This window comes from Papio anubis, chromosome 14 (genome assembly GCF_008728515.1).
Source record: "Papio anubis isolate 15944 chromosome 14, Panubis1.0, whole genome shotgun sequence".
Classification (NCBI taxonomy): domain Eukaryota; kingdom Metazoa; phylum Chordata; class Mammalia; order Primates; family Cercopithecidae; genus Papio; species Papio anubis.
In genome coordinates this window covers 58,361,736-58,371,939 of record NC_044989.1, presented here as the reverse complement: position 1 = coordinate 58,371,939, position 10,204 = coordinate 58,361,736, and the positions used below count along the sequence as shown (strand labels likewise).

Below are 10,204 nucleotides of genomic sequence, written 5' to 3'. Positions count from 1 at the left end.
ACTTTCCTAACTCCGGATCTCTACTTACATCACATTTCAGTGGTGGACATTTGACCAAGTAGTAACAAGATTAAGTAAGACAAAATCAGTTTGGTCAGTTTAAAAAGAGTAAGTATAGGGCTTTGAGTATAAAACATCCTTGCATAAATAATAATGTTTTAAGTCTAGTTCTGGGAACTTAAACCCTATGACCTCATTTGAGCATGGCTTTGGACACTAGAATTATGAGTTTGTGATGGGTCAGAATTTCTCTGAGAATACATTTTTCAGGAGAGAGTACTTAGAGGCTCAGCAATGCTTATTTATAAATCTGGTTTAACAGAATAGGAAAATATACCAAATGTGGAGAAATTGCTGAAGAGAAAGAGAGAGAAAAGGAAAAGTGTATAGGAATGTTACGAGAATGATACAATTTGAGCCCATCTCATTTGAATAATATAGAAGGGCCTGACTTGACTCTCAATGGCAGTGAAAAATTTTGTTAGACTACCAGCATACAGGGCTATACCGGAAAGTGTGAGTCAGGCAACAGGTACACAACTGATATGATAGATATGTTTGCATCCTGAGATATATTTGCTGCCTGCTCTGGTAGGATCTGTGTTGAACTGAGTTACTAAATGATTTATATGTAGGAAGAAATTGAAAACTGTTCACAGTACCCTCTGGGTGGCTCTGTAGCCCAGGAGATGAGTAATTAATAAATGAAAGCATTTTCCCCTCCCAGTGGTCTGCCATGTGTCAAGCTGGGCTATTGGAAAGACCAGGGTCCGGGAAATTACCCATAAGTTTATGAGGTTAAGATGATTTCATGAAACATGTTCCTAGAGTATCTGTGTTATTGATTTTATATACACATTGTGTTCACATGTGCATATGTAAATTTAAAAAATTATTTGGTGCCCAACAACATATTACATACTAATACTAATCCAGGAATACTAATGTATTCCTGAAGGGAATCATTCTACAGAGTTGCATTTTTAAAATTTCTAGACCCACTTCTACTTGGTTCTTCAGAAAATCATGACCTCTTTAACTCTGGTTGTAGTTACTTACATATTAGACCATCTGTTTTTGTTTACTTAATAAATGTCAGTTCTCTGGCATTGATGAAGTAATGAGTTTTGGAAAGCTGCTGATACACGTTAAATTTTTGAAGAATTTACTTTAACTAACTGAGATTCTTTACTATGGGAACTTTTCTCATCATTGTGTAGATTGGTGCTCATCAGTGAAGTATAATCAAAATGGACCAAAAAAATTTTTTTGGCATATCTTCTGCTCTTCATGAAGACTTCTTCATGAAGATCAGACACTATTATTTGCAAATTTCCTCTGCCTCATCGATCAGTATAGCCAGGCTATAGTAAACTGGAGTTGATTAAATCTCTCGTGCATCCTCACTTCTATCACACACATATGATCTTGCCTTTGATATCATTACTGTAGTAAGCTAGCAAACGTCCAGAAAACTCATAAATTTGGTTGAACAGAAAGTGCTGATGTTAGATTTCAGAATATAATTTAGAATTCTCTGTTTTTTAAATCAAGTCTATAATAATTTTAATTGTTTGATGTCTTCTTGAATATCCTAAAATACTGAATCTCAAAATTTGACCTATGAAATACCAATTGATTGATAATCAGGATTCTTTTAATGGGGGAAGCCAAATCGATAAATGGAATTTCTTTCTCTTGTTCTGGTAGTAAATGACAATGCAATGTAATCTTAAAGACTCTTTAAATGTACTAACTCCCATCTTTTATTTAGTAAACTGCAAAGTTACTAAAATTTGTAGTTTAATAGTACAAATTTCATATTTAATATTAAGGGTTTGAATCAGAATTGTACTAAGAGATCTTTTTGCTGCATAATATGTGCAATTGTTACAAATGCTTGTGGCATGTAAACACTTATAAAAAGTTGAAATTTCCAAAAATAACAGAAGAGACAGTTGTCCTGAGTTGTTCATGGCTTCTCATAGCTGATTTTTTATTTTTAAATGACTTAATAATAAAACATAGTTTTATTATAATCACTGTGTTTTGCTGAAAGTTGCCTGGTTAACTCTAGATTTTGTAGTGATACATATTGTAATCAGTATTTTAGACCTATATCTAGACTTTAAGACATATATGTGTTAATAAATAAATTATTCCTCTTCTAATGCAAATGTATGTATAACCTTGCAAAATATATAGATAATACTTGCTTGTAGAATGATACTTCTTTGTTAATACCAAATTCTATTCATCTGGATATTCAGTAGTGGACCTTAGGGTCTTTTGCTCCTCTTAAGTTGGTCTAAATATATTAAGAACTACTATTTTAAATCATTCATTATAATAACTTGTATCACTTTGTCAAATCACTATTTACATGTCTTACTTAAGTTGCTGCTTTCTATTTTATACTAACCTTTCTCCTCCTGTGATATTGATGGATAGTTATAGCTATGGATGCAACCAGCAAGGAATAATTTTGGTGCTAGTAAGCCTACATATTGCTGAGTTTTCATTTAATATCACATTAAGGCAAAATTTCTGTAATTGGTAGTTCAGAAGCAACAATATGCACCTTGGCTACATTAGTGCTATTCCATCTTACATTAAACAATATTCCAAGTGTGATCAAGTAAGGAGGCCATGTGAAGGTCTGAGTGTATCTTAGATCAGACAATCTGGCTAAACATAACCTCCATGTGGCCAAGATATTTGGCAGTACAAAACATTGCTTGTAAGTGGGGCATAATGTAAATTCCTTTGTTGCTTGGTTGCTGAATTATCCTGAAATTATTGTTTATCATATCCCATTGTATTGTAAGTAGACCATATTATGTCCTTTAGTTTATAAATATCTTCAACATTATTTTTAATTCATATGATTGCATTGAAATGATATCACTAAGAGGGACCTTGAAGGCCATCTAATTGTTTATTTCTCAAACTTGGCTTTGTCCTCCTGTCTGGTACAGGGGGTGCTTAGGTTACTCAAAGCTAAAGTATTTTTGAAACATTATATTCTAAGATATAGCATTCAATAAATGATTTTTAATAAGGCATTTAAAACATTATTTTGGAGTCAAACAACAGTTCTATGTTACGTTTCGTGTAAAATTCATATTATCTTTTTAGATCACACATGATATTTCAAAAACTTTCCTATGTGTGTAGATTGTGTTTGAAGATCCTGTTAGTTTCCTGTTTCTATCATAACAAATATCCATAAATATGGCGACTTAAAACAGTGCTCATTTCTTCCTCACAGTTCTGTAGGTTGGATGTCTGGAGTGGCTATAATATTTCTCTGTCCGAGTTTCATGAGCAGAGTGCCATCCAGGTGTTGACTGTTTGATCTCTTACCAGGAGGCCACCAGAAGAATCTGTTTCCAGGTCACTTAGGTTGTTGGTAGAATTTACTTCTTTTTAGTCGTAGAAGTCTTTGCTTGTATAGGCTGCCTGTATTCCTTCTCGTGCTTAGCCATAAACCCCTGCTTGGCCCTGACTCTTTCAGCAATGGTGAATCAATTTTTTTTTTTTTTTAAACAGCTGAAATATTTTTTGACTTCCCCTTTTGCTATATCTCACCTGCTGCTTCTCTAGCTGGAGAAACGTCCAGGAACTTTTAAGGGCACATATGATTGTTTTGGCTCACTTAAATAATGCAGGATACTCACCTTATCTTAAGGTTCCTAAACAAAATTACATCTGCAAAGGCTGTTTTGACATATGAAGTGACATGATAGGTTCCAGGGATTCGGACATAGACATCTTTGGGGGACCATTATTCAGCCTACCACAGGAATCACTTTGACTCTTAGTGGGAAAGCTTGTGAGGCACTGATATTTTAATGTTAAAGATAAGGGAAGTCAGGACCAGAGAAAGTGAAGTAACATGATGGAGGGCTAGAGTTTATAGTTTACACAACTTTTTTTTTTTTTGAGACAAGCTCTCACTTTGTCATCCAGGCTGGAGTGCAATGATGCAATCATGGCTCACTATGGTTTTGACTTCCCGGGCTTCAGTGATCCTCCCACTTCAGCCTCCTGAGTTGTTGGGACTATAGGCATACGCCATTACACCTGGTTAAGTTATTCTATTTTTTTTTTTTTTTTGGAGAGATGTGGTCTCTGTATGTTGCCTAAGCTGGCCTCAAACTCCTGAGTTCAAGTAATTCTCCTGCCTAGGCCTCTCAAACTACAGAGATTACAAATGTGAGCCACCGTGCCCAGCCTATACACCCATTTAATGATAGTTCTGCAATTAGAACTTTGTGATTCTGAATTGCAGCATAACAATCTTTTCTACCAAAAGCATGCTGTCATTCAGTTTAATAAAATATTTGTAGTCTGTGAAGCAATAGCATTTAGATTTTGTCCATACTATGCTAAATGAAAAATCAAAAAAGTAAAATAACTGCAATTATAAATATCTATTTATATTCAGTTGTTTAATGAGAAAAATATTATGATATTCATCAATATTTTCCCTTATTCCTCTAGATTATTTAGATTCAATCTGCTGAACCTGAGAATTTACTAAAGTAAGTCATACTCTGAAAAGGAGAATTTTAGTTGGTGTTATCCAAAGAGAAGTGTCCAAATGTTAAACCCCTTATGATTTGTTGAATGTCTAAATGTTAAACCCCTTATGATTTGTTGAAAGTTCAGCGTTGATACTTATCATAACTGTGCTTAAATTAAAAAAATCTCTGCGGCAGTTATTTATATTATCTTATAAATGCTATTGTACAACTGTGGCATGCAATCTCATACTTCACAAGTATAGCAGTACACTTAGGTGAATCTATAAAAGTTTATACTGGTACATCAAATTAACCTTATATCACTGTGATCAAGTGAAGCATGTCTTGAATTTTTCAATAATTCTTCAGTGCATGGAAGGAAACTAACTAACTCTAGGAACTATTTGGGAGACAGAGATGTTCAATCCTCGAAGGAAAAAAAATTTGCCTCAGATGGGCTTTAACAAAATACAAATAAGCTGATCCTCTGGCTTTTCTTGTTTTTCCCTCTTCCTTTAGGCTTTCCTCCTTTTTCTCCTATTCGTACCTTGGTTCTGCTCTGTTTGCTTCTCAGTTATTTTTCCTAAAACCCTTGCTTTTTCCTCCTAATTCTTACAAGGAATCAACAATGAGACTGGTTAACTATAAGAGTATATACAGCAGGCTGGGCGCAGTGGCTCATGCCTATAATCCCAGCACTTTGGGAGGCTGAGGCGGGTGGATCACGAGGTCAGGAGATCGAGACCCTCCCGGACAACATGGTGAAACTCCGTCTCTACTGAAAATACAAAAATTAGCTGGGCTTGGTGGTGCATGCCTGTAATCCCAGCTACTCGGGAGGTTGAGGCTGGAGAATGGCTTGAACCAGAGAGTTGGAGGTTGCAGTGAGCTGAGATCGTGCCACTGCACTCCAGCCTGGTGGCAGAGCAAGACTCTGTCTCGGGGGAAAAAAATATATATATATAAAAAATATAAAAAGTATATATATATATATCTCCCTTCTCTTTAGATTGGAGTCATGTGACTAGATCTATCCAATGGGCTATAAGCGGAAGTGATTATGTGTCACTTCTAGGTCATGGCAGTTAAATCCAATGTGCCTCTTGCATCTCTCTCTTTTCCTACTGTACCATGATGGTTCTGATGTTCATGACCAATTCAGAAATTGAATAGAAGTTGGCAGAAGTGGTATAATGTCATCACAAAAATGTAAAATATGTCCTATTGACTTATGGCTGGAGAAACAGACAATGAGAAAGCAGATATTGTAGGCGGGAAAACATGGCAGATCTTGATCTACAGTGACCAACAAATTATTTGATAAAACAGTCATCAGCAGTAATTTGGGAAGCAGACCCTGGCTAAGCAGGCAGCTCCAAGTGAAGGGATTGGAAAAGAAAACATCAGTAGTGTATCTTAGTTACTATTGACTGTGTGTGGTAAGTTGTTATAGAAATTAGATTAGCTGAGGAAAAATCTGTCTAATTTGTAAAAGGAATAAAAGAAAATACAGGGTTTGGAAATGTGGGGTTTTGCTCAGTTAGAAAAGCCTATTGCTTCTAGAACCCAATCAGAAAGAAACAGTGTTAATAAAGGTTACAAGGATCAAATAAAAGCTACCAGCTAGGGGCAAAAATAAAAATAACTTTGAGCCTTCCCTTTCAGTAATAAAAGTCTCAAAAAAGCTGTCATTTTATTGAAAGAGAGTATACTGTTTTTTTTTTATTGCTGTGCAATTAATTACCACAAACTTATTGGCTTGAACTACATACATAACTTTATGGTATATATATTACATCTCAATAAAGCTGTTAAAATAAAAATATCTATTTATTTTTCTGATAGTTTCTATGAGTCAGGATCTGGCCATGACTTAGCTTGATCTTTTGCTCAAAGCTGCAATCAAGATGTCAGCTGGGCCTATGGTCTCTGATGCTTGGAGTTCTCTTCCATGCTCATGTAGTGTTGGTATAATTCATTTCTTTGCATCTGTTGAATTCATGGCAACTTGCTTCTTCAGGACCAGCAGTAAAGAGACATTCTATGCTGCTCCAAGTGTCTGATCTACAGACTTTCTTTTAAAGGGCTCATCTGATTAGGTGAGATCTAACCAGGATAATCTCCCTTTTGATTAACTCAAATTCAGCTGATTAGGCATCATAATTACATTTACAAAAATTTCTTCACCTTTCACATATAACATAACTTTATGTCAGTAATGACATCTATTGCATTCACTCACTGTCAATTACATGTACACCAGGAGTTGGTTATCTTCGGGGTCATCTTAGAATTCTATCACAGAGAAAGAAGGTGGGGTGGAGAGAAAGAGAAAGCTAGAATGATGACAAAGTACATCAGAGAATAGTATTTTGAAATTAAGTTTGAATGTAAAAACTGACAGGCACATGTAACTGGATGTAAATAGATTACATGTCTAGTAAATTCTTAAGGAAAATGTATTGGCAATAAAATAATGACTTCATATATATTTTGTAAAACTATTTTAAATTTAAAATGACCATGAGCCCATATCTCCCAGAAGCAAAATGTGTGCAGCCACCAAGGAGGGCCTCTTGGCCCTGATTCTATGAAAAATGAAGAACTTTCCCAGGCGCCATGGAAAACAACGGGCAAAAAATCTCCTTTTAGAGTAGAATCAGAGTTTAATTAAGGAAACTCCTCATCACCAGAGTAGAAGGCTTTTTAGACCAGTGACTACTGTACTTTTTCCATTTGTTATAGACAGAATGGTGTCCTCTCAAAATTCATATATTCAAGCCCTAATCTCCAGTACTGAGAATGTGACAGTGTTTGAATATAGGGTGATTAAGTTAAACTGAGGCTGTTAAGGAGGGCCCTAATCCAGTCTGACAAGTGTTCTTAGAAGAAGAGAAAAATTAGGACACACAGAAACCAGGCATGAGTGAGCAGAGAAAACCATGAAAACAGTGAAAGGTGGTCCCCTGCAAGCTAAGGATAGAGGCTATCCAAAGAAACCAGACTGCTGACACCCTAATCTTGGACTTCTAGTCTCTACAACTTCAAGAAAATACATTTCTGTTATTTAAGCCACTCAGTCTGTGGCATTTTGTTATGTCAGCCCTCACAAATTAATACACCATGCTTCCATTTTTTTCATTCAAAAATAACTTCAAATTTTATTTTAGATTCAGCGAATGCATATGCAGGTTTGTTATTAACACTTGGGTATATTACATGATGCTGAGGTTTGGGGTATGAATCCCATCACCGAGGTAGTGAGCATAGTACCAAATAGATACTTTTTCAACTCACACTCCCCTCTCTCCCTCACCCATCTAGTAGTCTCTATTGTCTGTTGTTCCAATCTTTATGTCTATGTGTATTCAATGTATTCAATGTTTAGCTCCCATTTATAAGTAAGAACACACAGTATTTGGTTTTCTTTTCCTGAGATAATTCACTTAGGATAATGGCCTCCAGTTACATCTGTGTTGATGCATAGGACACAATTTCATTATTTTTTACAGCTGCATAGTATTCAACGGTGTAAATGTACCACATTTTCTTCATCCAATCCATGGATGATGGGCACCCAGACTGATTCCATGTCTTTGCTATTATGAATAGTGCTGCAATGAACATATGAGTGCATGTGTCTTTTTGGTAGAACAGTTTCTTTTCCTTTGGGTATACACCTGGTGGTAAGATTACTGGGTTGAATGGTAGCTGTTTTAGCTCTTTGAGAAATCTTCATACTGCTTTTCACAGTGGCTGAACTGATTTACATTCCCACCAACAGTGCATAAGGATTCCCTTTTCTCCATAGCCCTGCTGGTGTATGCTATTTTTTGACTTTTTAATAATAACCATTCTGACTGGAGTGAGATGGTATCTCATTGTGATTTTGATTTGCATTTCACTAATGACTAGTGTTGTTAAGCATTTTTTCATGTTTGTTGGCCACTGGTATATCATCCTTTGAAAAGTGTCTTTTTATGTTCTTTGCCCGTTTTTTAATGGAGTTATTTGGTTTTTCCTTGTTGATTTGTTTAACTTCCTTATAGATTCTGGGTATTAGGCCTTTTTTAAGATGCATAGTTTGTGAATATTTTCTCCCACTCTGTAGGTTGTCTGTTTACTCTGTTGATAGTTCTTTTGCTGTGCAGAACCTCTTTAATTTAATTAGGTCCTACTTTTCAATTTTTGTTTTTGTTGCAATTGCTTCTGGGGACTTAGCCAAAAATTTGTTGCCAAGGCCATTGTCAAGAAGGAAATATCCTAGGTTTTCTTCCAGGACTTTCATAGTTTGAGGTCTTACATAAAAATCTTTAATCCATCTTGAGTTCATTTTTGTATATGGTGAAAGGAAGGGGTCCAGTTTCATTGTTCTGCATATGGTTAGTCAGTTATCCCAGCACCAGCACCACTTATTGAATAGAAGGTCCTTTTTCCATTGCTTGCTTTTGTCAGCTTTGTTGAAGATCAGATAGTGGTATATGTGCAGCTTTATTTCTGGGTTCTATATTTTGTTCCTTTGGTCTGTGTATCTGTTTCTATACCAGTACTATGCTGTTTTAGTTACTGTAACCTTATAGTACAGTTAGAAGTGGGGCAGTGTGATGCCTCTGGCTTTGCCCTTTTTGCTTAGGCTTGCATTGGCTATTTGGGCTCTTTTTTTTGTTTCATTTTAATTTTAGAATATTTTTCTCTAATTCTGTGAAAAATGACATTGGTAGTTTAATATGAATAACATTGAATCTATAAATTGCTTTGGGCAGTGTGGTCGTTTTAATGATATTGATTCTTCCAATTTATGAGCATGAAATGTTTGTTTCCTTTATTTATGTAATCCATGATATTTTTCAGCAGTATTTTATAGTTCTCCTCATAGAGATCTTTTACTTCCATGGTTAACTGTCTTCCTAGATATTTTATTTTCTTTGTGGCTCTTGTAAATGGGGCTGTGTTTTTGATTTGGCTCTCAGCTTAAATATTACTGGTTTATAGAAATGTTAGATTTGTGTACATTGATTGTATATCCTAAAACTTTATTGAAGTTGCTTATCAGTCATAGGAGCCTTTTGGCTGACTTTGTGGATTTTTCTAAGTATATAATCATATCATAAGGCAAGAGAGATGGTCTGACTTATTCTTTTCCTTTTTGGATGCCCTTTCTTTTTTTTTCTTTTGTTTTTCTTGCCTGATTGCTCTCTCTATGACTTCCTAATAACTACTGTGTTGAATAGGAGTGATGAGATTGGTGACACCCTGATCTTGGACTTCTACTCTCCTCTGGCATCCTTGTCTTATTATCCTGTTCCTATGTCTGTTCTTTTGTGTGATGTGGGTATTAGGGTTTGAAAGATAAAGATTTTTATTTTCTTCCATTACATAGGTCTCTCAATGAAGAAAAACCACATCTGGACCAGATGCAGAGATTATTACATCACCCTGGAACTCCTGGACTTTGAGGTAGATGAAGGATTTCATGTAATGCCTCCCTTGGAGAGGCATTGAGTATATTCTGTGTATGGGAAAAAGGAAGAAAATGCATATTGAAGACAAGAAGTGTGGATTGTGACAATGATTACAAAAAAAGAGCCAGTTTTCTATGTTCTTTATGTTTCCTAACCAAAATCTTGTTGCTCTGAAAGGCCATTTTATTATTCTCAAATATTATCTCTTCCCAT

At 35.5% G+C, this 10,204-nt stretch overlaps 1 long non-coding RNA gene across 1 annotated transcript; it reads left to right on the top strand.

The window, feature by feature from the left end:
- The first annotated feature begins 3,338 nt into the window (after nucleotides 1-3,338).
- LOC116270280 lies at nucleotides 3,339-9,991 on the top strand. Its single transcript, XR_004178261.1, has 3 exons — nucleotides 3,339-3,405; nucleotides 4,507-4,547; nucleotides 9,910-9,991. It is a non-coding gene; the product is annotated as an uncharacterized LOC116270280 (long non-coding RNA).
- The last annotated feature ends 213 nt before the right edge of the window (nucleotides 9,992-10,204 follow it).